At 45.4% G+C, this 26,844-nt stretch overlaps 1 pseudogene across 1 annotated transcript in view; it reads left to right on the top strand.

Moving 5' to 3' along the window:
* Positions 1-22,571, top strand: part of LOC146176293 (uncharacterized) — a 57,883-nt pseudogene extending 35,312 nt beyond the window's left edge. The window contains exons 9-13 of the transcript XR_014701516.1: positions 3,554-3,742; positions 4,552-4,685; positions 11,313-11,439; positions 12,115-12,375; positions 18,436-22,571. The product of XR_014701516.1 is annotated as an uncharacterized LOC146176293 (transcript). The remainder of the gene's footprint in view (positions 1-3,553; positions 3,743-4,551; positions 4,686-11,312; positions 11,440-12,114; positions 12,376-18,435) is intronic.
* Positions 22,572-26,844: the final 4,273 nt, after the last annotated feature.

Here is a 26,844-nt window from a genome sequence, read left to right as displayed (position 1 = left end):
GCTGCAGCCATTGGACCAGGGCATTATTCGCGCTTTCAAGGCCATTTATAAGCATCAACTGATAGATGTTTTGTGTGCCATTCAAATGCTGAAAGCCTCCTGGGACAACGTCAAGCAGTCAACAGTAGTTCACTACTTTCGGCACGCGGGTTTCATGAGCCGCATTGAATCTTTCGAGGAAGGAGCTGAAGAATCGGTGTTGGATGACACAGAGCAAGAATGCCAGCTCGAAGAAACCTGAAGCCAGTTTGAACGCTTTGTCGTGTTGATCCATAGAGCATGTGCATTGACGACTTCGTTAGCGGTGATGACAGCACCGGAACAGTGACCCCGGACAGACGTGGAGATCTGTGAAAGTTACTGCCGAGCGGCCAAACGAAGATGCTGCTGGGGTTGATCCTGCATGCGCTGATGTGGCCTCCCAACTGCAACTGAGGCTGTAGATGCTTTGGCCTTTGTACCCTGCTACTGCGGCACAATACAAGGCACCGGCTTATCGCTTGCGGACTGTTCACACTATTTGAGGATTCCGTGGCTAAGCAAGCGGGCGCCGATATACGACAGGCTACGCTGCTACAGTACTTTCAGCCAAAGAAATACAGTCGAACCTCGTTATAACGAACACAGATATAGCGAAATATCGGTTATAGCGAACCAAATACGAAATTTGGTTGGCCACGCTTTATTTTTACGACATTTATTCTTCTATAACGAAACCGAAAACGTCAGGTCCGCCGCGATATCGGTTGTAACGAAGAAATATTTGGTCTACTCGAGGTTCAAAACTCTAAATGTAGCATAAAAGAAGCAAAATAAATACTGAAAGTCAATTCTCAACAGCACTTTTCGTTTTTTTTTTTTTAACGTTTGAAAAAGTTGGAAGTTCAGCCGTCTAGCACAAAAATGCGCATTTGGCTGGTCGCGCCACCTATGAACTGAGGGCAAAAACTGCAAGCTCGCGCGACGACAAAAGGCCGAAGGGTGGCGCCACTTGCCCAGCGGTGAAAGCAAGGGCAGCAACACTGGCAACCACGGCAACTGCGAGACGGTGACGGCGGTGGCGAGCCCGCGTGACTCCACCCCACTCTTTCCTCGTGCAGCGGCCGAAATGGCAACGAAGAGGAAGGCGATCTCGCTCGAGACGAAGCTGCAGATATTGAGAGCTGTGGATAGTGGCCGCAAGAAAAAGGATATTGCATCGGAATTCAACGTTCCACCAAGTACGTTGTCCACCATTTTGGCCGCAAGAAAGAAGATTGAGGGCAACACCGAGGACGCCATCAAAGCTGACCGCAAAAGAGTTAGGCCTTGCCTTTACCCGGATGTGGAAGCGGCTTTGTTTTCGTGGTTTAAGGATGTAAGGGCGCGAAACTTGCCGGTCTCAGGATCACTCCTTCAAGCGAAGGCCAATAGCCTGGCCTGCGTACTGGGACATGATGATTTTCGTGCAAGTAGCGGTTGGCTACAACGCTTCAAAGATAGGCACGAGATCGCATGCCACACTTTGTCTGGCGAAGGTTCTGCTGTTGACGCGGAGTCGTGTGATAAGTGGCTGGAGAACTTTCGACCTTTGCTCCAGGAATACGACGAGCGCAACGTATATAACGTGGACGAAACCGGCGTGTTCTTCAAGTTGTTGCCAGAGCGGTCGCTGGCAGTCAAGAATGAAACCTGCCATGGAGGCAAAAAGAATAAAGACCGGGTGACGGTTGTCGTTGCCGTGAACATGGACGGCTCAGACAAAAGACGGCTCACTGTCATCGGCAAGTCTGCACGTCCGAGGTGCCTGAAAGGCGTCCGGAATTTGCAAGTTGAATATGTTTCTAACAAGAAAGCATGGATGACAGCCAAACTTTTCGAAGACTGGCTCAGAGCTTTCGACGAGGACATGGAGAGGCAGCAGAGGAAGGTCCTTTTGCTATTGGACAACTGTTCAGCACACAAAGTCTCTGTCGTGCTGAAGGCAGTTCGCTTGGTGTTTCTGCCACCAAACGCAACTTCAGCTTTGCAGCCGTTGGACAAGGGCATCATCCGTTCGCTCAAGTGCAATTACCGGAAGCATTTGGTGATGCGGCTGGTCTTCGATATTGATCAACGCAAGTCAACAACCATAAACATCAAGACGAAGCTCGAAATGTTGTATGGATCATGGAATGAGGTGACGCAGTCCACAATAAGGAACTGTTTCGCGAATGCCGGTTTTGTTTTGCCTACCGTCGAAGACGAAGTTCAGCCCGAAAACCTGGTAGAGGTGGAACGAACTTGGGATCGACTGGCGCTCCCAGGCATCGCATTTGAAGATTTTGTTTCGGCCGACGAGAACTTGGCCGTGGCGCCGGAGCTGACGGATCAGGAAATTGTGGATCGTGTCGTGTTGCCTGAGGATAACAGCAGCAGCGATAGCGAAAGTGACGAAGGCGAACGGGATGAGCCACCGATAAACAGTGCGGGCGCCGCAGACATGGCCAGGAGGCTGAGAGGCTATTTGGAAAAGCTCCCTATGGCCAAAACTGCTGAAATGGAAAAGGCCCTCACGTGCGTGGACGTCGTGGAAAACTTCATTCTGCGGAATGCTGTGAAAAGCCACCAGACGAAGATAACATCATTCTTCAAATAAATGAACGCAGATCTGTTTTGCCAAACGAACTTTGTCATGTTGTATTTCGACTCCCATATTCCGGTCTATTTTGTTTGAAATGCCACAAGGACACAGGTAAGGATTACTTCGTTTATAGTGGGTTCGAAGCCAAGAATAATGCATTTCAGTATATCTTGAATATTCGCGCAAGCCAAATTGTGGCTTTGCAGCCGATATTTATGTCTACTGTTACAACGAATATCGTATATAACGAACTAATTTACGGTTCCGATGCTACTTCGTTATAACGAGGTTCGACTTAAATACTTTGATTGAAGCTTCAAATGAGTATCTGTTGCACCACGATTGATTCATTGATTGATTTGTACTGGTTTTTTACTCGTTTTGTTTGCAATTTTATATATCGAATTGTGGCTATATCGAACTATTTTGTGATCACCGCACTGTTAAATATGTCGAGGTTTCATTGTACCATATGCCATGATTAACTGTGCTAAGTTAGGGCTTTTACATGTTATGCCCACATTTTATGCTAGGTTTAGCTGCCTCCGCAATTTCCTTTACAGTGAGCATGTTCCAACTTGCTCGGTTATGGGCCTTGTTAGTTAGTAAGATGTTGATGGCTTACTCTTGCAAACCAGCATTGTAGAACAGTTGCAAGTATTGAACAAAGAATTCAGTAGTTGTATTTCTTAGTTACCTCTGGCATAAAGTATTAAAAAAATATCATAAAATCCTGATAATTTGATTTCAGTTAGTTTGAAAAGGCTGTGCACACTCAACACTTTTGCATAAAGGTTCTTTGTGGTTCTCTCATTTGGAGGCATGCATTATTTGCCGATCAGTATGGTGCCATTGACAGGCCCGTAGGCGCTCCGTTTACTTAAGCACATTGTTGTAGAGGAGGCTTGCGGGCAATGTCGCCTAATGCAACTGCACGCGACAAACATGCAGTTCCGAGCAGCACTGCAGATGGTGGTGAGCTCGGGCGATCCGCGAGACAACCTGGACAACTTTGTGAAGATTGGCGAAGGCTCAACGGGTATTGTGTGCATAGCCACCGAGAAGCCCAGTGGCAGGCAGGTTGCGGTCAAGAAAATGGACCTTCGGAAGCAGCAGCGCCGCGAACTCCTCTTCAACGAGGTGAGTGATGCTTTTTTTTTTTTCTACTGTTGCTTTGTCACTCTTGTTTCTTTGGTTTCTTGAGTGAATGGTTGGATGCTTGCTTGGCAGTAGTGCATTGTGGTGTAATGAAAAATATCTGTGTGGTCAGATTAAGTTCATTTGAGCTACTCAAGAGAAGTGGGCATACTTGGAAGCAATAAACATGATCCTAAAGGCGTGGAAAGGAAGACTTTTTTTTTCAATGTTTATTGCCTCGCGGCATAAAAAGAATGTTATGAAGAATGAAGAGTGTGATCAAATAAATTAAAAAAGGTTGGCTGGTGTAATGAAGTCGAGAAGTGAACGATGATGCAGTCCCTACGTCCAAGCGGCATATGATGACGGATTATGTGGGAAGTATTAATTTAATAGATGTTGCTACTGTATTGTTTGCCATGTTAAGCTTTTTAAAACATTTCTAAACGTACGCAAACTCGTTGCGCTGTTCTTCGTACATCACTGCCTATACAAATGGAACCTGGTAGTGCTTGTTTAGCTGACGCAGTTTCCTTAAATAATTAAATACCAAAGTTTTGTAAATATGGCCACTGGTTAAGCGTTAGACCTTTTAAAGCTTTTGTTGAGCTCATTCTGCCTCTGGAATTAACATACCAAAGTCTGTAAGCTTCCTGACTGAGCCTTTAATAATGTGTTTCTTTGTGCACAGGTATCGGTCCCCAACTCAAATTCGTGTTGTAGTTTTGTAAGTTGGTATGGTAACAGTGATGCTCACGCAAGCATTACTGCAAGGGCATCTGTCGTTTTCCTTTGCCTCCATGTCTGGACAGGTGGTGATCATGCGCGATTACCATCATCCAAACATAGTGGAGATGCACGACAGCTTCCTGGTGGGTGATGAGCTCTGGGTTGTCATGGAGTTCCTCGAAGGGGGAGCACTCACCGACATTGTCACACATGCCAGGTGAGTAGCAACATTCGTGTGAGGTGCAATTGAGCCTGCCTATGACGAACATGACCATCACTCACCATTCATTTGTCTATATATCTGTGTGCTCGTAGTAAGTGGGCTGGTCAGCTTTTGTAGGTAGGACAAGACTCTGACATGATGTCTGTGTGGTTTCCCTCAGTCGCCATTGGCTTGGTCAAGTTATCGCGCTGGTTGACGCGGTTTTTTGCCGCCGTTCCCCATTTCTGCTTTGGTTGGGAAACGGAACACCGTGCACATCACGAACAGCAGGGAGATTGGCACCATGTGTTTAGGCATAGGGCAGCATGCATTGAAAGAACGCATTTTATCCTGGTGCATATGTCAGCCACGCACAAAATTTTCACCTGCAAATGTGTTCATTTCTGCATCTACGGCACCTAAATTTCATCAGAAAGCCATCCTTGTGGAGCACCTAAGTCTAATCTCAATATACCGAATCACGACTGCCAAAAATCGTTCATTACCGTATAAACCGTGTATAGGTCGAGTGGGAATATAGGTCAACCCCCTTACCTTGAAGTGAAAAAAAAAGAAAAAAAAAAAGAAAACAACCGAAAATTGCCGAAACGCATTTATTTAAAACATTGGCTGCGTCCCTGCATTAGCGGAGCTACGGTCTCATTCTGAAATGTCAGCAGCGTCGTCGGAAGATAACTCTTTGTCGCTCGCCGTTTCCCACAGTGCGTCGTCCTCAGTTCCGTCAAGCTTGTTGCTTAAGCAGCACTTCTTAAGGGGAGACGCGGGTCTTAAAACGGTCGAAAATGGTCAAAAAGTCGATTTTGGGAAAAACTCATTTTCGGAAGGTTTATCCTTTCGAGCATCTACAGTAAAATTATTAACGCTGAATTCGGTCGGGAAATGCGATAAAATCGGCTTTCAAAACACCACGGCAGCGACGAAATGGCCCCGAAAAGAGAGACTTTGTTCGAACTTCCCGCGCGCGCCGCCGGCGTTGCAGCCGGCCGATCGCCGCCATCTTAGGCTTGTTTTGAAGCTGGTTTCTTTGTGCGCAATTTGAGCTATCTCAAAATGGCGTCGCTCAAGCCGAGCGGCGGTTCGGGCCGGTTTCCCGAAGGCCGTTTTCGGGTCGCTGATTGGCTCGCACGCGGCGCGCGAAGCGCGCGCGCCGTTCTGCGCCTCCCATTGGCTGGTGTGACCGTCTACGTCATTTTTTTTTCTTTCTCTTGCGTTCGCCGCTGTGGCTGTCGCTTCGTGCGCGTCTGTTTTTGCGCTCGTGTTTCTCTACACGCCGTGTTTCCGCCTTGTGCCGGGAGTTTCTCTTTGCGATCGAGATGCCGGGAGACAGTCGATTGAAACCGAGCACGCAACGAGCTTTTGGAAGCCGGAAGAAACGTCCGTGGAACAAAAAACAGCAGGCAGCGGCCACCAGTGCGTCGCCGGGGCCTGCAGTGCCGGACTCGTTGGATCCGCCGGGTACATCAAGCACGCTGCCCGATGACGACACCGCGGGACCAAGTTGCAGCACGAATCGTATCTCGGATCGTGGTACACTTCGTGTTGATGCTGTGTACTATTCGTCGACCGAGCAGGCGCAGCGTGTTGAGCGATCGGCGCAAGCAAAGTCCGTTCTGTCGGAAAAGTCAGCAACCCAGCGCAAGTTTGACCTTCTTGGCGTCAGTGCGGATTACCAGACAGCTGATGCCGGTACCCAGTTCGTGATTGTGGACTTGAAGGTTTTGAACAATTTTTTCGCGCAAGCGAAGTGCGGAACCTGCGGCGCAGGAAGTCTGCGTTTGAGCAAGGCAACAGATAAGAAGTACGGCCTTGCTGTAAAGCTTCTGCTTGTCTACGAAAACTGCGATTTCGAACAGAAGCAGTTCTCTTCCCAAGAATAAGCGAAGCAGTTCTCTTCCCCAACTGTTTGCCCGGTGGAGCTCTCGTCTCCTTGGCTCCGGTCCTCACTTTCACCTCAAAAAAAAAACAAAACAAAACAAAAAAACAAAAAAAAAAGTCAACCCCTAACTTCTCGAAAGTAACCTCTATAATTTCATCACACTTACACATTCGACATTTTTTTTTTAAATGTTTCCTTGGATGGAATAAGACACTTTTTGTTTTGTTTTGTAGGGAAACTGATAGGGAACATCTGAGTAACATCCGTTGTCGAAGATTCTTCCCAATATTTTCTGCACTCAGTGTCAAAACTTCAAACGAGTTTTTCTCAGCTTCATGTTTTTTGGTGACATGACTAGCCTTACGGAACTTTTCATTGGGTTTTTGTGGTGCAATTTTAATAAATCTTATACCGTTGAATTCAGAAAGGTTTGAACTGTGGAGCTATGCTATTTTTATATTGCTAAGTTGAACATATCAAATTTATTGAACAATAATGTCAGCTAATTATATTTTCGAATTGTGGGGCATCTACATAATTGAATATTTTTATACTGTGATGTACATCAATGATAATATAAATAGCATAGCTCCACATGGCAGGTCTTTGGCTACAACTACATTTTAATCGGAACGAAAAAATATTGAGGGAAACTGTCCTAACGACCCGTAAGAAATTACCAAATTAGGCTTTGGTTATTTCCCAATAACATTAGAACTAATTGAGATAGAGTAAAACTAATTACATTTTTGAAAACAGGAGGAAGAAATACATATACACACCCAATTTCGTTATTATATCTCTAAAAATAAAAATTTTCATTTTAAGACCAGTGTCTCCCCTTAAATGCTTTCTGAACCATAGCATCCGGCAAAGAAGACCAGGCCGACAACACCCAGCTGCAGACGGTCGCAAGCGGAGGCCTTCGCAGGCGACCTGTCGGCGTTTTCGGATTGACGCCGGACATCCACGCATTGTATTCCTGCCGCACTCTGTCCTTAAACGGTTTGTTGAATACGACGTCGAGTGGCTGAAGGGTGGACGTCATTCCACCAGGAATGACAACGAGGTCCGTCCTAGCTTCGCTGAGCGCACGCTTTACTGATTCGGTCAGGTGACCGCGAAATGCGTCCAGAACCAGCATGCTCCGACGACTCAGCAGTGCACCGGGCCGGCGATTCCACACCACACGGATCCAATCAACCATCATGGCCTCGTCCATGTAGCCTTTTTCATTGACGCGCACCACAACACCTGGCGGGAAAGCTTCCTTCGGCATAGTCTTCCTTTTGAAAATCACAAAAGGCGGCAGCTTTCTGCCATCAGCTGTGCATGCAAGCATGACAGTGAAGCGCGAGTGCTCACTTCCTGTCGACAGAAGTTTCACCTCTTTGGCGCCGCGTTCGTTGACCGTTGTAGACGAAGGCATGTCGAACCACACTGGGGCCTCGTCGGCGTTTGCAATTTGTCCCAGCATGTAGCCGTGCTCTTCTCGAAGCCGAATTACAAATCGCTGGAAGCTGACGAGCTTATCGGCGAACTCCTCCGGCAGCTTCTGGCATATTGATGTGCGCCGGCGGAGGGAAAATCCCTTGCGCCTCACGAAACGGCGCACCCATGACTTCGGTGCGCTGAACTCTTCTCGATGTAGTCCGGCTTCACGCGCGAGCTCCAGAGCTTTGCAGCGAATTGAATCTACAGTCACGGGTAGTGAGCGCGCATGAAGCTGCCGCACAAAGTCCGCAAGTGCGTCCTCAAGTTGTGGGTGCACTGCACGACGTCCACGAAAGGGCATCTTGCTCGGTTTGCACGCGAACAGCTCACCTTTTTGACTGCGCCAATACCGCACGCTCTTTTCTGAGACGCCAAACTGGCGCTGAGCGGCCATGTTGCCGTTCGCTTCGGCGAACTCTATAACTTTCTTCTTGAAAGCCGCAGTAAACCGCCTCCGCGTGCCGCTATTCATTGCTAACGCACGTGGTTGAACGAAACTGCACACGCGAAGACTAACACGCCAGTGACTGAAAACAAAAATCCAACTGATGCAACCACGTTTGGATGTCGATACGGCTTTGGCTGTCCGTTCGCGTGCAGGCACGCTAGACGTTGCCAGACTGTGACTCACATTCTGCTAAAGACCGCTATATAAGACGAGGGGCGACCTTAGCTTGCTTTTTTTACGAAAAAATCTCGACTTATATTCCGGTTTATACGGTATTTTGAAGTGTCATTGTAATGAAAAATGTGTGGTTATAAGCCAGTGGTAAAAACAAAGAAACCTAAGAAACCTAAGCAGGCAAGCAAAACCTGAAATAAAATTGTTGCACTCGCTTCAAAGCTGCTTTATTTGAAGAAACCATTTGTTCTCTTCTGGCATGTGCAGCACATACAGCCTGTTAAGAACGGCTCCACACCTTCCTTGTCTGCAGAGGTCGACTTGCTTTTTCCCTGCGTCGATTTCTTGCAAAATGTTCTTTTTCTTTTTCTGGACCGAAAACTGCTTTTTCTTCTTGGTGCCATCGCTGGCTGCATTCATCATTGGATCCCACACATACTTCACAGCAAGATTACCATAAAAACCCACATACAATACGAGGTTGTTTTTTTTTTTCCCAATTTTATCATGTCGGATTTCTGCCTCATATTGTCACAGAGTAAAGTCTCGTCAAAAGTTACCAGTTATCACAGTGCACGATTTCTGCCTCATATTGTCACAGAGTAAAGTCTCGTCAAAAGTTACCAGTTATCACAGTGCACAGAGCGGCAGCAAACTAGGCAGAGCCAGCGCCTCAACAGGAGATCTTCGGTTTTCTTGCCTTGAGGAGGCACATGCTCAGATATGCGGATCTGAACAAATTTCATTGTAAATCTGCATTTCCGGCTAATTATTAATCACCGCTATCAGCATCAGGCTTCCAGCGAGAGGAGGCGCTGTCTAGCGGTAGCATCGGCTGTTAAGGTTCTCAAATTCGAAAACCCCAAATTTGAGAAACTTCCTCAACGCATGCAACTATGCTAGACTCAAAACTGGTGCAGTGCGGAGTATGATGGCCGGCAGCTCATGCGTTGTCCCACGTCCGAGCTAGAAGGGGTGTACAGCTTTTAGAACATGAAATTTTCCGATCAAGCATGTGAGCGCAATAAGGCGATCGAACCAGCACTGGCACGTGATGGTTTGTGGAATTATTCAATACCTGGTGCAGGGTGGCGTTGGACACGAAAACGCGGAGCGCATAGGCCTCACGTCATACGTAGTTGCAAAATGTATTGCAGATAAATGCTTTTGTTGATTTTTTTCTCTTGCATTATATGTGGATGAATGCTTTTTTTTTTTTTTTTCTTTTTTTGCTATCTCAAAATCGCATTTGGTATTATATGTGGGTTTTTGCGGTACCGCAACAAAAAGCACTTGCCAACACACATGAATGGCACTAAAGACCAACCGCTGAATGACGTACAACACCAAGAGAAAAGGGCAGGTGACTAGGCCTCTTGAAGTACAGTTTTGTGGTAGTGCTAGGAGTTGGCACCAGATATAGTGGTGGTGATGATAGCTACTTTTCCTAGGGCATACTTTTCAGTCAGAAGTTGTGGCACTGCCGACTTTATAATACTGATGTTCCTCGATTACAGTAAAAAATAATAAATTGTATGCGCTATACCAAATTTCATAGTTCTGAAATATTTTTACTTTGGAAATGTTTTCCTGTGTTCAATATCTCGTGGAGAATTTCAACATATGCGTAAATTTGAAAAATTCGTTAATGTAGTGTTCATAGTAATGACATGTGAGTTTAGTTGGCGACAGCCTTTCATAAAAGGTTGTCTCTGATGCTGCGTGCAGGCGCAGTGGCGACACTGGTGCTGGCCAGTTTCCAAACACAGGAGATGTTCATCAGCCAACATTAAGTCTTAGTTCTTTGAGAAAGCAAAGTGCAGAGGCACTTGGTGAGCTTTGTACAGATGTAGTGAAGAGAAAGGTCCTTTTTTGCTAAGCTTGTGTGCAGCACTAATGTCCTCGAGTGTGCAACGACCTGTTTGCTCTTGGCTGGGAGTCATACAGGAAGCACACAGAGTCGATGATATAGACGCTCAGGCTTGTCCATGTTGTTGTAACTTTGACCCATGACCAGTGCACATGACGCAGGCAATAGCTGGCACTACTAATGAATATGTTTCAGCATAAGATGAGATTGTGTGTTCCTAAGTTCCTGCCCAAACGCTATCTCTCTTTTGAATCGGAAGATGGGCACTGCTGGTGAGTCCACGCTTTGTAGCTCCTCCTCTTCTCTGCCACAAATTCATTCCTGTAAACTGGCAAGCATCGCAGTGCTCTCATACGTGCACAAAAACATAGAGGATGCAATGCACCAGTGGCAGGCTGCTTTCATTGTTTCTTCACGTAACCGACAGGTCTAGAAGCGAGACTTGTGTTCCGTTTTATTATATGTTTCATTATATGTTGGACTGCGATGAAGACCGTGATGTGTGCTCTGTCACCCTACTGCCTACATGTTCATTGTAACCCAGTTTTCAGTTTTTTGTGTCCGGTCATTCTCTCTGCAATTGAGTACTATATATATATTGTCAGTGTGCATTGTGATGGTCACATTACCTTTGTTCATTACTATGCAAGGGTCTGTTTTACAAAGTGGGTTCGGAAAACTTAATTGGCTAGTGTGTTCACTATATTTTGTGCATGAAACTGTAGCTAACACAGTTTGATTTTGCCTCTTAATTTGCAGAATGGACGAAGAGCAGATAGCCACAGTGTGCAAGCAGTGTCTGAAGGCCTTGGCATTCCTCCACTCCCAAGGCGTCATCCACAGGGACATTAAGTCGGATTCCATACTGCTTGCCAGCGATGGCAGGGTGCGTTCATTTGTGTCTCGATAGTCTAATGGTGTGCCCATTGTCTGGTCACATACTTTTAGATAAACATGATTGTCACAGCACATCTCCTTTTAGCACAGACACTGCACCCTATTAGGCACCCATTTTGAAAAAGATAACAATCGTTGAGGTAGCTGCAGCTTGACTGGCTATTAGTTGCACGCCACTTGGTGGGTTCACCAAACACTGCATTTGCAAACCTCACCCATGCAGTGCAGTCCGCTTATAACAATATTAAGAAAACAGAAACTGATTGTTATGGTTGTTATAATGGTTATCCTATCTGGACTTTCAATAGCCTCCCAAAATTGCATGTCCCAAATCGCATTTGCCATTATTGTCAAACAGTAGGCATTATAGAATGAAGCGTATACAAAAAGTTAGATTGGCACCAACCACTGTAGCTATCTCCACTTACCTTCAATGAAATGCAGATATGAGCTCGGAAATAAGCTGTATGCAATGAAGGCACTTAGAATTAGTATTTGGTTCAGCACACTTTGATTAGTTGCATCAAGCTCACCTGAGAAACTTGTCTGCTAGTTAACTGTGCTTGGACTTCTTTTGACCGAAGTTTCAAAGACGCATGTTAGCTCTGAAAGCATTCTGTGTACTCTCATTGTGCTGACGTACATTCCTGGCATGCGCTTACAGGTGAAACTGTCAGACTTTGGCTTCTGTGCGCAAGTGTCGGTGGAGCTGCCCAAGCGCAAGTCACTGGTAGGCACGCCGTACTGGATGGCGCCGGAGGTGATCTCGCGGCTCCCTTATGGCCCGGAGGTGGACATCTGGTCGCTGGGCATCATGTGCATCGAGATGGTGGATGGCGAGCCGCCTTTCTTCAATGAGCCACCACTGCAAGCTATGCGACGGATACGAGACATGCCGCCACCCAAGCTCAAGAACACGCACAAGGTACGGGGTTTGGATGACGCTCTTTTGTCTACTGTTTTCCGTGAAATGATGTTATCCCATAATGCACTCGCGCAGCCAGAAGTATTTTTTTAGTGGTTTTACACGCCACTAGTCAAAAAAAAAAATGCCCGATAGGATGTTGAAAGAAGTGTGGAGGATGCAGCGCTCCGAAGAAATTTGGGGGGGGGGGGGGGGGGGGGGGGGGAGGGGGGGGGGCACACTTGGTGCATCTAGACACACACTGGTGCATCTGGGCACCAACCAGAGTAGTATATTTGAATTTGAAGCACGTGTGCTCTTTCGATGTAGTGCACGGCTACTTTATGAAAGATACGAAATGTTGACATTAAGAGGGGACGCGACCTTTGAAAACCGAAAAATCGCGAAACAGTCGACTTTTGGAAGATTATATATTCCGGTAGTATGTCTTATAAACTACCATTTCTGTAATTATCAACGCCCAACTCGCCGTAGAAATACTCGAAATTAATTATTTAACGAGCGGCGGCAGCCGCGGAGCAGCGAGCAAGCGCCGAAAATTCCCAAACATCGCGCGCGCGCCATTTCTCTCCCGCCGAACTGAGCGCCGCCATTTTGGTCTTGTTTTGTTTGTGAATTCTTGCGCTTTCTTCTGCCACCCTCGGCGGCGCGAACGCGGCGCGGTCGAGGCGTGGCTTGCTACCGATTGAGAGCCTCGTGGCGGCTTTCAAGTTTCCCGCGCTCGAATTCAAGGCTGCGATTGGGCAAAGTGCGCGCTCCGCGAGAACGCGGAGGATCGGGCGACTACTATTGGCTGCTGCGGCCGCTGACGCGACAGTCTCCGCCTCCCCGCGTCGTCTGCTACGGCTCTTTGCTTGCTGTCGTTGTTAGCTGTCTTTGTACTTCGTACTATAGTGAAAGTATTCTAGTTCACTATACTTCGTATGTTCTGTTCGCCTTTCGCCATTTTTGCGATCGCTGGATTTACCATCTCTCGTCGTGCCCTCTGAACGGTTTTGTGCTGCGTGTTAAACGTTGCGTGGTCGCTCATGATGCCTCGAGGTGCGACACGCATTCAGTGCAGACTTGGCTAGCTTTTTTATTTTATTTTATTTTATTTATTTATTTTTTTCGTTTCGGCGCTTATGCCACGGAAGATAACCCGGGAAGTCTCTTGTCGCGTTTGGGCCGCTCCTCGTTCCTCCGGCGAGATGCCGCGATAGATAAACCGGGAAACCGCTTGCTGCGTCTGCGCCGCCCATCATGCTAGGGCGAAATGCCGTGGGGGAATCGGGAATGCCGATTGTCGTGGCTTGCAGAGCACAGGATCGACGGATCTCGGCATGTGGAAAGTGGTCCGCGGCACCAAGGCGTTCGCTGTAGCCGATCGGCTAGTCGCACAGATGTTCGCTGTAGCCGAGATCGATGGAGCGCCATAGCCCTAATGTATATTTTTACGGTCGCACCGGACTTGTTCGTGATAATTGCGAGTGTTCGTCTTAAGTGGGGCCGTTATAAGTGGGCTCGACTGTACGTGAATAAATTTTTGAGGGCAAGGCAAGCCCATGTATTCAAAATATTATGTCTGGAATTTGTCATAATTAATTTGGTTAATCAACATAGGTCTAATTGATAACAAAAAATCCAATTCTATGCTATTTTTCAGCAAGAAAATTTAGAAAAAGGGCTTTGTCTTGCCCTGAGGAACCTATCTAGGAATCAGCATGACGAATTGCACAATGCCAGTGCCTTTCACAATTTCTCCAGGCTTGATATAAAGGACCTATTCGAACCAGTTTGATATGCTTCTGTAACTTGAGAACTAGCGTGCACAATTCTATGAAACTTGGTGGTTTTTCATTTGTTAATGTCATGAGCCTGTCTTGAAAATTTCATCATGATAACTTGAGAAGCAAAAAATATTAGTTCTCTCAACCTTTGAGAGCCGTTGTCTCAATCAATTTTTTGCACGGTGTGGCTGCTAGGGAAAGTCATAGCTCAAGAACCGCTTATTGGATTTTCATGAGGTTTTTTTTTGTTATATACCTAAGTAAAATTCTGAGGGCAAGACAATTCGTTTTTTTTTTTTTTTTTTTTTTTTTTTTTTTTTTTTTTTTTCAAAATATTTCATGTGTAATTAGGGGCAGTCAATTAAAATATTGTTAAGTCAGGTGTAAATTTGAACGCTAAATTTGGGGCTGTACTAAAATTTTTCAGAGAGGAAATTTGAAAAAGGATAATTGTCTTGCCCTGGGGAAACTATCCAGGAATGACCATAACAAATTTCACATTGCTAGCACATTTTGCAAATTCTCCAGGCCTGCCCCTAGGGACCTATGTAAACTATCTTGATATACTCCTCTAACTTGAGAACCGATGAGCCCAGCTCCATGAAACTTGGTAGTTCTTCAAATGCGTGTACTATGAGCATACCCTGAAAATTTCATTCAAATACCTCAAGAAATAAAAAAGTTGGTGTTCAAGGGTAGCTTCCCCCCTTAAGGGGGGCACTCCCCCCTTAAGGGGGGACACCCCTCTTAAAACTTTTTTCCTTATTTATGGGTGGATCTGACTGAAACTCGCACCATTAATGTACTTTTGCATGCTGATTTCAAATATCTGATTAGTTTTCTTGTAGATGAAATAGCTTTCAAAATAATCCCTAATTCATGTTCTTCGTTTGGAGGTGAATTAATTACTAAACACTTTATGGCATGAGGAGAATAGCCCTGCCAGAGTGATCTAGAAGGATCATAGAGTGCCGCTAGTCATGAATTAACGTGGTAGAAGAATTTGAACCAAAGTTACAATAAGTCAAACTTTTATGAATAAAAGCCCAGGTTGGCACCTAAGATTGATAATTAATTCTGTAAATGTTGCCGCATAATAACTGTACATATTTTTGTCCTGCGGCACTGTCGAAGGTTTTCTCTTTCTAACAAGACAAGAATGAGAGCTATAGCACAAATAGACTAAGAGATATCTCTCCTCCAAAGTTGCAGCACCCTCAAAATTGCAGTTTTGAGAAAACGAGGAAAAACACTTCACAGCATGTAGGTGTAAATTATGTCAATGATTGATATGTCAACAAGATTAGAAACAGGTGGAAAGTGATCTGAAGCGAAAATTAATGGCCTATGCCAATTTGAGCCAAAGTTACGCAATAGGAAACGCTTGTAAGGAAAATTCCATTTGGGTACCGAAGACAACATAACCTTCTCAGCAAATTTTCTTTTGTCGTCACTGCATTTACCTTGGTTTCATGAGACTCGCAGGATTCCCTTTCTAGAAAAAAATTTTTTAAAGCAATAGCAAGAACAGGACCAGAGATATTGATCTTTAAAAAATGCAACACTACCAAAATTGGGGGATTGTCGGAAGCACTCAAGCCTCACGGCATTTAATCAGGAAGGGCAACCCCAAAGACCTCATGCTATTAAAATGCACCAGGAGCATAGTCGGGGTGCATGCTGTCGCGGTGTTTTCTTTTTTCTGTTTTAGCAACGCCAAGCGAAGCCGCCCGCTTCCTTGCAGAACGTACGCTACGGTGCAAGTCCTTTTCTTCAGCTCTCCTGGACCCAGTTGCTGTCACATTTGTACTGCATTCTTGCAGAATTGCTGCTGCTGTATGCTTGCAGCCGGCATTGAAGCGCAGCACAGCTTCTGCTGTGGCTGCTTCCACAGCAAACAGTGATGAGTGCCGCTCTTTGTGGATCAAGGTCCAGATGACCGAGTGGAAGCTTTCGTTCGAGTTCTGGGTCTTCCCCCGAATGCACCTCTGCAGCAGGCTCTTCTCTGATAAACGACTATAAACAGGCAAAAGAGCATCAGCCACATCTCTTGGCAGACTGTAATTGTGCTTTGGTGCAGGCTCCTCTTTTGCCTTTGCAGCGTTGTGGCGGCACCATGACTTCTCACCGGTAGGACACAAACTGTGTTTGGGGCAGTCATCAGTAGATGTGATGTGGTAATATGTCGCCATCACAGCTCGCTGCATGGCATCCACATCACCTACATTTGATCGAAGCGCTCGGCCATAATATATTGCCAGCTTGTCAACTAGATCAGCTGTCAGCCTTCCTCTGCCGCCAAGACTTTGCTTCCCTGCACCCTTGTGTCTCTGCAAGAGGTTGCGCAAAGCTGCTCCCATACGCTTGTGCACGTGATTTATGCAGTCCTCTTTGACTATTTCAATGTAGCCATAGATTGCAGCATCTTTAAGAGCACTGAACGTGCGACTGTCCCCATCGCATAGCATGGTTGTGTAGCGCATGTTGTGGCGCTGCAGAGATCTTTCAAACTGAATTTTGCCAGCCTCTACTTCCATTTGACCAGCCTTGGAGTTGGTGTTTTTTTGGCACTGGTGGCGTGATTTCCAAAGTTCGTAGCCGTCAGTGTTTGGCTTGGGACCAATTTCGCAGCCCAGACAAAAGTTTGACAACACCACATAATCAAGCACGTAACCAGTGAAGAGTTCCACCACGGCACCGACGCCTATATGTGCTGAGTGTCCGCGCGTCATCCATGTGCCGTCGTAGCACACGGCAATGTTCCCCCTATGCCCAAAACACAAGTCATCGTAGACCTTCGCCACTGCCTGCGCGGCTTGTGCCATAGCGGTCGTGGCGGCTCGGGTAGCAGCGGGTTGCAGTGTGTTCTTCAGATGCCGTTGAAACGTCTTGTTGTGCATCCCGCGCCGCGACAACCCCATCGCCGAAAAGATATCGTTCATTGCTGTCTGGCCGTTACCGGTCGACAGCATTGCTCGACTAGCCAGAATATTCAGCTCAAAAGGATTGCACCTTTTCTCACCGTCAACCCTCCGCGAGTTCCACTCGGCCGCAATCTCACCGCAGTTGTCGCACAGCACGATCAGTTTTACGGCGAGGCCATAGCTCCGGTCGCTGGTAATTAAACGCACGCATCCACGACACGTTTTGCACCGCACGGCATCCAGAAGGATATTCACAATGCTGAGGTCAATTACCGCATAGGAGGCTGTTCCGTCCGCATCTGACTCTGCGGACGCACCACTTGCATCGGCGAACAGCGCGGTCTTTCGTGCCGTCGCCGGCGTCGATACCAGTCTATCAAGCGTAGCCTGCTCACGGGCACTCACTTGAGTTATGTCACTGTTAGTGACAGGCGCGGTATCAATACGTACACGACTGCAGTCGGCACGAAGAACGGCGCCGTTGTCCAGCGGAATCGGAGAAGCGTCGCCGCCCGCAACGTGATCGTCACACAATCCCGCAGCACTGGCACTTGCTTCTTGCACAGTATGCAACGAAGTCGCAGTCTTAACGCGTTTCTTTGGTTGCTTTCGCCCGAACTTGTGCAAAGAGCGGTACTTCTTCGCGCCTGGCATGCCTCTCGCGTTGCACTGGCGTGGTCGGCAGAAAGACAAAATGGCGTCACTGGGAGTCCGCATTTCAGGGCTAGCTTGCTGGAACCAACCAAACGACGCCATTTTGATCACGTGCCTTAACCGGCCAATAGTAGCGCGCGCTGCATGCTATCTTTTTGCTTGTTTTTTATGGGGAAGGCGGAGCGCACAGGGTTGCTTTCCGAAAGAAAAAATAAGCCGAAAGCGCGCGCTTTCGAACGAGACCAAAATCGCCGCGGTGGAGCGCGTAGTTCTCATGCGCCGGGCGATCGAAATTGGGTGTCGTTTGTCCACAATTTAAAGGGCAGTGGGTGTGGTACTGCATTTTTTAATCGCTATAACTTCATAAATAAGCGGGGTATAAGGATGAAAATTTGCGTGCAGATGCGGAATGGTGCGAGGAATACGAAAATGAAAAAATTGAAAATCCGATTTTCAGGCCGATTTTCGGTGCCAAAGAGCCGTGTCCCCCCTTAACCCAGTATGTCAAAGCAGGCACCAAATGAAGTTGTTTCCATTTTCATGGGATAATAAAAAAAAAGAAAAAAAAGGCATGATCTGAAGTTTTCCATTTCCAGAGTTGTTTTTTTTTATTCCCTTCTGCCATGCTCATGGTCTCTTCTTTGCTGCATAGCCAGTGCAGTGCCAACGTTATCCCTGTTGACTCAACTGTGGCTGCCACCCTTTGTACCCAGGTTTCCCCCCGCCTCCAGGGATTCCTGGAGAAAATGCTGGTGCGGGACCCGGGACAGCGGGCCACAGCCTTTGAGCTCCTGCAGCACCCATTCCTGCGGCAGGCAGGACCCCCCAGCCTCCTGGTGCCACTCATGCGTAGCTTCAGGCACAGCCCTTGCTGAGGCTACCCCTCTTTCCTCCTCTCCCTGTCCTCTAAGCACCCTCTGCGAGGCCTGCCTGCCATTGTTAGCACACTCCGTTCTGGTGCGCACACATTTTTTGTCTGGGGAAATGCAGCTGGGAACATTGAAGTATGTGGTCCACCGCTAAGGGGGGAAAGGCACACAGATACCTGCTGAAAACATGTTACAAACAAGGGTGCTGATGGCTTTAGTTTGGTGCTGGAATTTCAACGAAGGGGAGGATGGTCCTTGTCACGCAACATTAGCTGCCCTCATCATGACTAGCCGAAAAATGAAAGAAGGCTGCAGTCAGTTTGCGCAAAAGAACAGGCTAATATTTCTCCACGGAACTTGAAATGCCTTGCAATTGGCATTATTCCAGAGGAAATCTATTGAGAGCTTGTTGCTTATACTCATCGAGTAATTGTTGGTTGAATGCTCATACTGCCACAGCCTGTAAATCCCCATTTCCTCGCTTCTTTCGCCCCTAAGAGCATGCATGCCAATCTTCTTGGCGTTCCTCCCGTGGGCAGTGGGACCGCAGAAAGAACGACAGCCAACCACTGTTGCCTCAACAAAGACTGAGTGCCCTGTCTGTAACCCTGACACCAGACTGAAGCACAAGCAGCCTTGTTTATCAATAACTTGGTTCATATTGTAAACTAAGCTTGGTCAAAACTGCATGTACGCTTCATTCTTTTTTCTTTTTTTTTCTTGGGCAGGTAAACCAGGGTGTGCATCAGAGCTTAATGCAAGTTTGAATAGGATGCTCTCAGTGGTTTAAACCACACCAGAAATCCTTACAAGTCGCTGTCATCATTGGGTGCAGTCATTTCGAAAGCTAGGCTTTCAGTGTGAACGTTTTCTCGTTGACAACTTCGCAGGACCAATGTTTTGCTTGTGCAGCGAGGGGGACATCTTTGGCACTTTTTAGCAAGTTGAAACGAACTTTAAGCGTCATTGCACGTTGAAAACGCAAAGCTTCTATAGCAGTCCAGGTTCTATAGGCACAGGAGATGAAAGCTTTTCTTTCCGGGGACTTTCACTTCTTGCACTCAGAGTGTTTATCACGAGTTCTGTGCGTGCTACAATCACATTAGGGATTATGTCGTTCGTTACAGTCAACTAGCATTAGAGCCCTCCTCTGATTCTCCTCATTGCTAACGAGGATGTAAGCAACTTCGAGCACGCTGTACAGTTGGAAACGATATCGCTTGTCGGTTCTTCGCTTCTAATCACACTCAGTCTTCCGATAGAGGCTCGGTGCCACTGTAGCGCCCCCGTGCAGTGCTTTATTGCACAGTCATTCCCAGTACTACATGCAATACGTAATCACGTGTTCGAGTGTGCTGCCACAGTAGATGGCAGTAACTAGCGGTTTGTTGTGATTTAGTGGGTGTAGGACTTTGCCATTTCATTCAACCCTTTCGCATTCCTGTCACCTTTATTTCTTGTCCTTTTTCAATTTTTGCTTGCTCGAGGCTAGCAGATTATGAGTACAGAAGTGTTTGCATTGGCTCGCGGCTTCGTTACTGCTGTCATAACGTGAGCTGCTCGGCAGATTGCTGAGGGTGGAACAGTGAGAAGAATGATACTCTCCTTTATTGATTGCCTGCTAGAATGTCAAAGCAGTCTCACATTTGCATGTTGTGGGAGTACTATGTCGGATGAGAACTGAATGCAGAGCAATCGCAGCTCTCTGGGGGAAGCCGTATCGTCTCGATCAAGGTGGGATTTTTTTTTCCCCCCTTCCTTATCTTGTAGTACCTGGATGCCCTTTTAGCAGCCCTAGTGAGTTTTGTGCTATTGTGCAGCTACAGAAGCATCAGTTGGCAATCGTTTTATATCACTAAATACTTTGTAACCTCATCATTTTTTTTTTTCTATGCAGGAGAGAGGGTACGACCCAACTCTGCCTTGTTTTTAACGGCATAACTGTTCAATAATGTGTACAAAGGTACCGTAACAATTCCATTTCATGAAAGCGTTTATAGCTTGCAGAATTCAGTCTGAATTCGCACTCTTTTGAGTGTAAAAGGAACTTCACAATACATCTCGTCTATCGGCGGCAGTGGTAAAGGTAGCTAAAATTTGTTAGTTGTAGCTCCGCTTACAAACCCTGCGAAGTGGTGTGGTATCTGGATGGCCTTGAAGTGTCCCTCCTTGGAACAAGTCTCCCTTAGTGTGCTGTGGGGAACTGGTGCATGACCACATCTTACTGATTGTTTTTCTAATTGTGCCTCATAATTAATTATAGATAATTTGTAATTGTGAATAAATATCAAAACTTGCAGTACATCAAGTCCTATATCATTGGATAGCTTAAGTCGAGTGTATTTACACTGGATTATTTGCAAGCCTTAATATTGCTAATTAGGTAAATGTGACTAAAACTTGAACTTTACGCTACAGCATCAGCTCATATATCAAGTACGACTGCACGAAACTGGTTGCAGGTCTTTGTTACTGCTGTTTAGCTCACTGTGAGTTTTAAAAGTTGACTTTTACCCTACAGTATGGGCGTGTATAGGTGAAAAGGTTTTGACGAACAGAATCCGAAATATACATTATCGCCGTACAGCTATTGCTTGAGCTTGGGTGTAAGCCTTGATCCCTTGTGACCTTTTGTTTTTGTGTTGCTCACCCTTTCTTGAATGCTGCAGGGATGTCACCATAACTGGTGACTGCTGCACTTGAGCTGTTCACATCGTGTACCCATTATGTTCAGCCCTCTGCTATGTTCGCAGATGCGCAGTTTGTCACTGAACATATTTTATGAAATTTGATGAATTTTAATTTGTGAATTTGATGAAATGTTAATTTAGTTGCTTGGCAAGAATGTATTAACCAGGAGAATTGTGTGTACCTGTGAGGTGTTTAATGCCCAAGGTTTTGAGCAGGTAGACTGGGTGCACATCAGTGAGATTTTACTATACCTGCAGTTGCTCTGGGATTAATGGCTCTGGATTATGCAATCCTAGCTTATGCTAGCTTCAAGCTAATAGGGCAACATGGGGAGTGTTGGGGAATTTGATGGATTGCAGGGTCGGAAGCGGTGCAGTGAGCTTCTAGTTATGCATAGTTGCCAAGGCAGCATGTTGAACTGACAACAGTATTTTGCCTCTATTTTACCCGAGGTGTGTTTTTGTGAATAATGTACTGTCTTTATGGGCTTCTCAGGCATTAATCAGAAAATGTTTGATTTTGTAGTTGTCTTTGAGGCTAGCTTAGATTTTTAAGTGCATATGGTGCCGTGTGCATGAATGGTGGACAGGGTTACCTCCTAGGGTAAGGAATTTTACTCAGCTTTGCTTTCACTTCTGTAAACGGCAGACTTAAGTTCCTTTGGTCAAAAATGTCTCTTTACTGTGGCACACTGCACATATCTTCTTCTTCTTCTTCTTTTTTCATGTATGTGGGTATCGACCCAGAAAATTTCATTTACTTTTTATAGGCATTATGCAACTTTGTGCGCATGACTGCTACCTATAATTTGTTCCAACTCCCTAGCACAGGCCACTGCGTGAGACCTTGATACTGACCTTGATAGTGGGAGTTGACTGAGCCTCATGCAAGGATTTTTATAGCTTTTTAGTGGGAGATAGGTGCTGCTATAGCCGAAACGCTAGAGCTCATTGCTCTAAAATCAGCAGCTAGTTATATATTTAGGAAGCATTATTGCTCAGCGTGTTAAGTCATCACTTTTAGTATATATCTGCGGCTGTTGCCAATTTGATGTTTCCTGGAAAAAAAAGCAAGTACTAGTGTGCAGTTAAATTTGGTTCTGTAGTTACAGTTATGTGTCTTTCACGTTGTAGTGTGCAGTGGAGGATGTTTCCATTTGCTGGCAGCAAGCTCGTGCACGTTTAAGAAGGCCACCCCAAAGCAACAATGGTGCACTTAAGAACAGTAGAGGATAGAGCTATGCAGTCAGATTACCTTCCACAAATAAGACTTTTCTTTTTTTTTTTTTTCGAGTTCATGACTCCATAGTGCTGGAAGGCATTTTTGATCTCGTCAGAGCACAGCAAGGACACAGGTGCCACTTTGTGATTGTAAAAACCAGTTCAGTACTAGCTGCTACTGTTACTATGTTACTAGTTCGGTAACATCTAAAGGTATTCAAGGTACCTTGGTAGGCTTTTTAGGGTTTGAAGTCTCCACTCATTCTTAATCTGGTGCGGACATACATTTGCCTGAAGCAGTGGAATTTATTTCGCATCTGCTTTACTTGACATTTATTATAGGCCTGACCCGCTTAGATTAAGAACACCTCAAGGGTCTCAGTTTGGCCTTCATTAAGCATTTTTAATAGCAAATCTGAATATGCTTCCTGATTGTGATAACTGAAGTTAAGTAGACTCTCTTCGCTACGTGGGTGTGCTGAGAAATATGTGTGATGAAGAAGCAATTATTGTAGCCCTTTTTTGAGCTTAGTTTGCACTTGCAGAACTTGCAATTAGCCGGGTAGTTTACCGCAGGTTAGGAATTCCCCACTAGGGGTACTTGAAAGAAGTGTTGCATAGCTCTGCATGTCTTGTATATGTTGCAACATTGGTGATGTAAGCAAAGCATCTGCAATAGTTAGTCCTATTGCTTTTCTCTTGGACCTCACTAACATCTGCCGTTGTACTAGCTGGAAATGAGGTACTGGCATTGTCGCAGGCTAACCCACATTATTCGTGGGCTAACTGCTTTACAATCATATCTTATCTCGCGTACTTGTGGCGGATCTGTGAGCTGCTACCAGATGATGGATGCGGGGCCAATGCAAACACTGCCATGGGCCAATTTGAAAAAGGATTTCTAGCTGTGGAAGAGATGCTTGTTAAAAAGAGAGCAGAGGTGCACGTTTATGGTGCTACACTGGATTGCATGGATTGCACTTTATGGCAACCACCAGGTGCCCATTTATGGCAGTTGGGTCGCAGCAAAACTTTATCCAAGATTTTGCGAATTTATGTGCACTGTTTAGCACACTCTTGTGGTTTTTCAACCATGCAGCAAAGACTGCAATACTTGTACGGATGTGAGACATGTTGTTTTTAGCTGACAGTGACTTGTGAAAAACGTTGTAAGTTTGGGCTATTGGTAGTTGTGGTAGTGTTGGCTGTATAGGTGTTGTACCTTTCGGGGCTGCAATTTCCGGTCTATTGTTAACACCTGGCGTATGCTGGGCCGCAGTTGCAAAAAACCTTCGACTACTAGATTTCTTCTGTAGCTAGCCTTTAAATCTCCATCTAAGCTTATAAATGACCTCTATTATCTACCCATGTTGCATTGTGTAGCTCTATCTATGCCTTACTGTCTATTTTGCAATAATTCTCAGCAAAGCAGAATTGTCGCAAGAGCTCTGAAGAATTCAGTCGCAAATGATAAGTCATTAATTTCAGTCTGTTTGCTTGTGGTGCCATGGTTCGCTAGCATGAAATAGCGAATTTATTTAGTCCTGCAGCGTAAACTTGATAAGCTGGTAAATGCACAAGGTATCATGCTCAGCATGAAGGTTCATTATTGAACTAGTACAATTGGAGATGTTAAGCATGCACAGCGATTGATGTTCGACCATGCGAAAGTGTACCTGTCCCCGTGTATGCACGCATGCGTGCACATTTTCACAGACATCTATGTATGTGTACCACATAAGGTGTTCACTGAAGTGTGGAAACTTTCACAAGCTAAAACAAGTTTTTTTTGCATGCAGACAAAGTGAAATGTTGTGTGTTGGTTGCAGAAGAGCGGATTGCGTGGGACTAGATGTTTATGTTTGTGATGCTGTCATTGTCGGTAGGGGCACACATTTCACAGCTTGCACACCAACTTCTTTATCGAGTGAGCAGAGTCCAGCTGTTTTCAGTGAAGCCTACTCATAAAATGTAGTGCAGTCTGGGATTTGTAGAATCTTCAACGAAAGCTGAGCTGGGAAGGTTCTGACCAGTGTGCTGTGGTGGTTGCACCGTTTGTGCCGCATTTGCATCGAAGACCGAATGTGCAGTGCTTGCCATTTGCTGACCATGTTGAGCTGCCATTGAAACGAGCGTGTACTTATAGTTATGTGCTCTCAGTGATGTCAAAAGGTTACATTAGTGTGTGTGCGTCTGTTATGACATACAGGTGCGAGACTGTGAGTGCGTTCTTTCTTTTTTTTCTTCTTCTTCTTTTTTTTTTTTTTTTTCTCCTGTTTGCTGTGTCATTTACGAGGATCTCTTTCCTCTTCAGCCATTTGGGGCTTGCAAAGATGCGCACGATGTGTGTTCTTGGCAGGCATTTTTTTTGGGGGGGGCTCAGTACGTCAAGGAGATCAGAGTACTTTGATTGCGCTTGTTTTTTGTCCTAGAGGCTGAACATTCACTGTATAAGACCAAAGTGCCTTGGGGCCCGTCTGTTTGAAAATGAAGGAGTTTTCAGAGAGAGGATGCTGGAGCCGTTGAAGGTATAGAAAGGCACAGAGCAGTCGCTATAGAAGTGCTGTTATGAGAAGTCTGTTGTTTATTGGTGTCATATTATCGTGGCAGCACTACAGCCATTTTAACAAACGGCGCATCCGGTTTGAAGCAATTCCTGTGCAGTGATCAGTGAGGTGCTGGATGTGTGTTAGTTAAATTTGAAATGAAGCATTCGCGTTGTGGAAGAAGCAGTGGCGTAGTGGGTCATGGTTCAAATGATGGTCACTGGAATATCCATTTCATTGCTGCAGCTATATACAATGTGTACAGAATTCTATGCCACCTGTAATCAACTTTCAGCCCTAATTTTCTTGTGCTACCAAGTCCCAGTTAGCCTCATGTATTTTCAAATGAACTTGTCACATTAACCAATTAATCATTTTAAAGAGACAGCTTTAGTTTTATTCTGTAGGACAGTCTTTGGATGGTAGCCTGCACATATTTGTATATAAAAGGGAATGACAGCAGTTATGGCTGGCTAAGTGCTCATTCTTGCATTGATTTTCCTTGCCATTGAGAAGAAGAAAAGAAAGCCCAAAAGAAATGAATGGTTCGGTGCCCACTTTGTGTTCGTGGAAATTGTGTTGGGCATGTTTTTTGTGAAACCTGTGTGTTTGTGATTGTTACAAATGGTCACATTTCCTTCCTATTTCATTGTTTTTGTTGTAATGAACAAATATTTGTACCTCTCATCGCTTTTATCATGACAATGTGGATTTTACATATTAGAAAGCATTGTGGATATATTTGTTGAGCACTGTTGTGGCATGTGTTGTGAACATTTTAGTGCTGTTTAGGGAAGCTGAGAAGCAGTTTTTGCTTGGAGAGTCGGGTATTTTGTGTGCGTTTTATCGAGCTTTCTTCATTTTTTTTTCTGGTGTGTGTGTATGTACGAGAACAGCTGCCTTTCGATATTAGTTCAGCGTAATACATTCCAATGGTGCTTGAGGGGCAGTGGGTAATTGTTGCCGCCTTTTTGACTCTTGAGCCCTCTGTCATTCTCTTTATTAACATTTTGCCTCCATGTGATCATCGTTTCGTTTTGCTCTCTCTTCATGTCATTCTTTGATGTTTATTGTCTAAAGGATGTGGGGAAGAGGTGTTCTGATACATCGAGATATTGACCTCACATAGATATCCAGATATTTGCTCTATAAATATAGTGTTACTGCACTTGTCATTTTAACAGTGTTAAACTGCAGCTTGCAAAAAGCGCAATATATATATGCAGTAGATTTTACTAGTTACTGGTAATTACCTTTCTTTGTTGGAGGACTTGAAAGAGTGCATACTCCAGCATGATGAATGATGTCATAGAGCTGTCATAGAGCTGACCTGAGTGGTTCTGCCTGAATGTGCTTTTCACATTGTGGGCTATGGTTCAGTGCCTGACATCAAAGCTTTGCCCACTTAAGGGCTTCTTGTACAATTCTGCTAGAACCTACCATGCTGCGGGAAAGGTAGCATTTTAGTGACTTCTAAAGTGTTTTATTTTTTTTTTTTTTTTTTATGAGCTCAGTTTTTTGTGTATATTTTTCTCTGTGGTATGGCAGCAAAGATGCAAGTTAGAAACATGTTTGATTCATGTTCTCAACCTGTCTAATTGCCAAGGATTTCAGCTGCCACCGCATTTGGTTGGCTGCTTGTATTTTGTGGTGCCGAGCACTGGGGTATACATACATGGATTCATTCTCTTAACTTCTCGATGCAATGACCTGTAAATACTTGATCCTTGTGTACATTAAAAGTATCTTTCTTACAGAAGATGTCTACCCTTTATACTATGAGGCACTCAGATGAA

This window comes from Amblyomma maculatum, chromosome 10 (assembly GCF_055883805.1).
Source record: "Amblyomma maculatum isolate TAMU_Amacu chromosome 10, ASM5588380v1, whole genome shotgun sequence".
NCBI classification, from domain to species: Eukaryota; Metazoa; Arthropoda; class Arachnida; order Ixodida; family Ixodidae; genus Amblyomma; species Amblyomma maculatum.
Note: the sequence above shows the minus strand (reverse complement) of the source record. Positions and strands in the feature narration are given on the sequence as shown.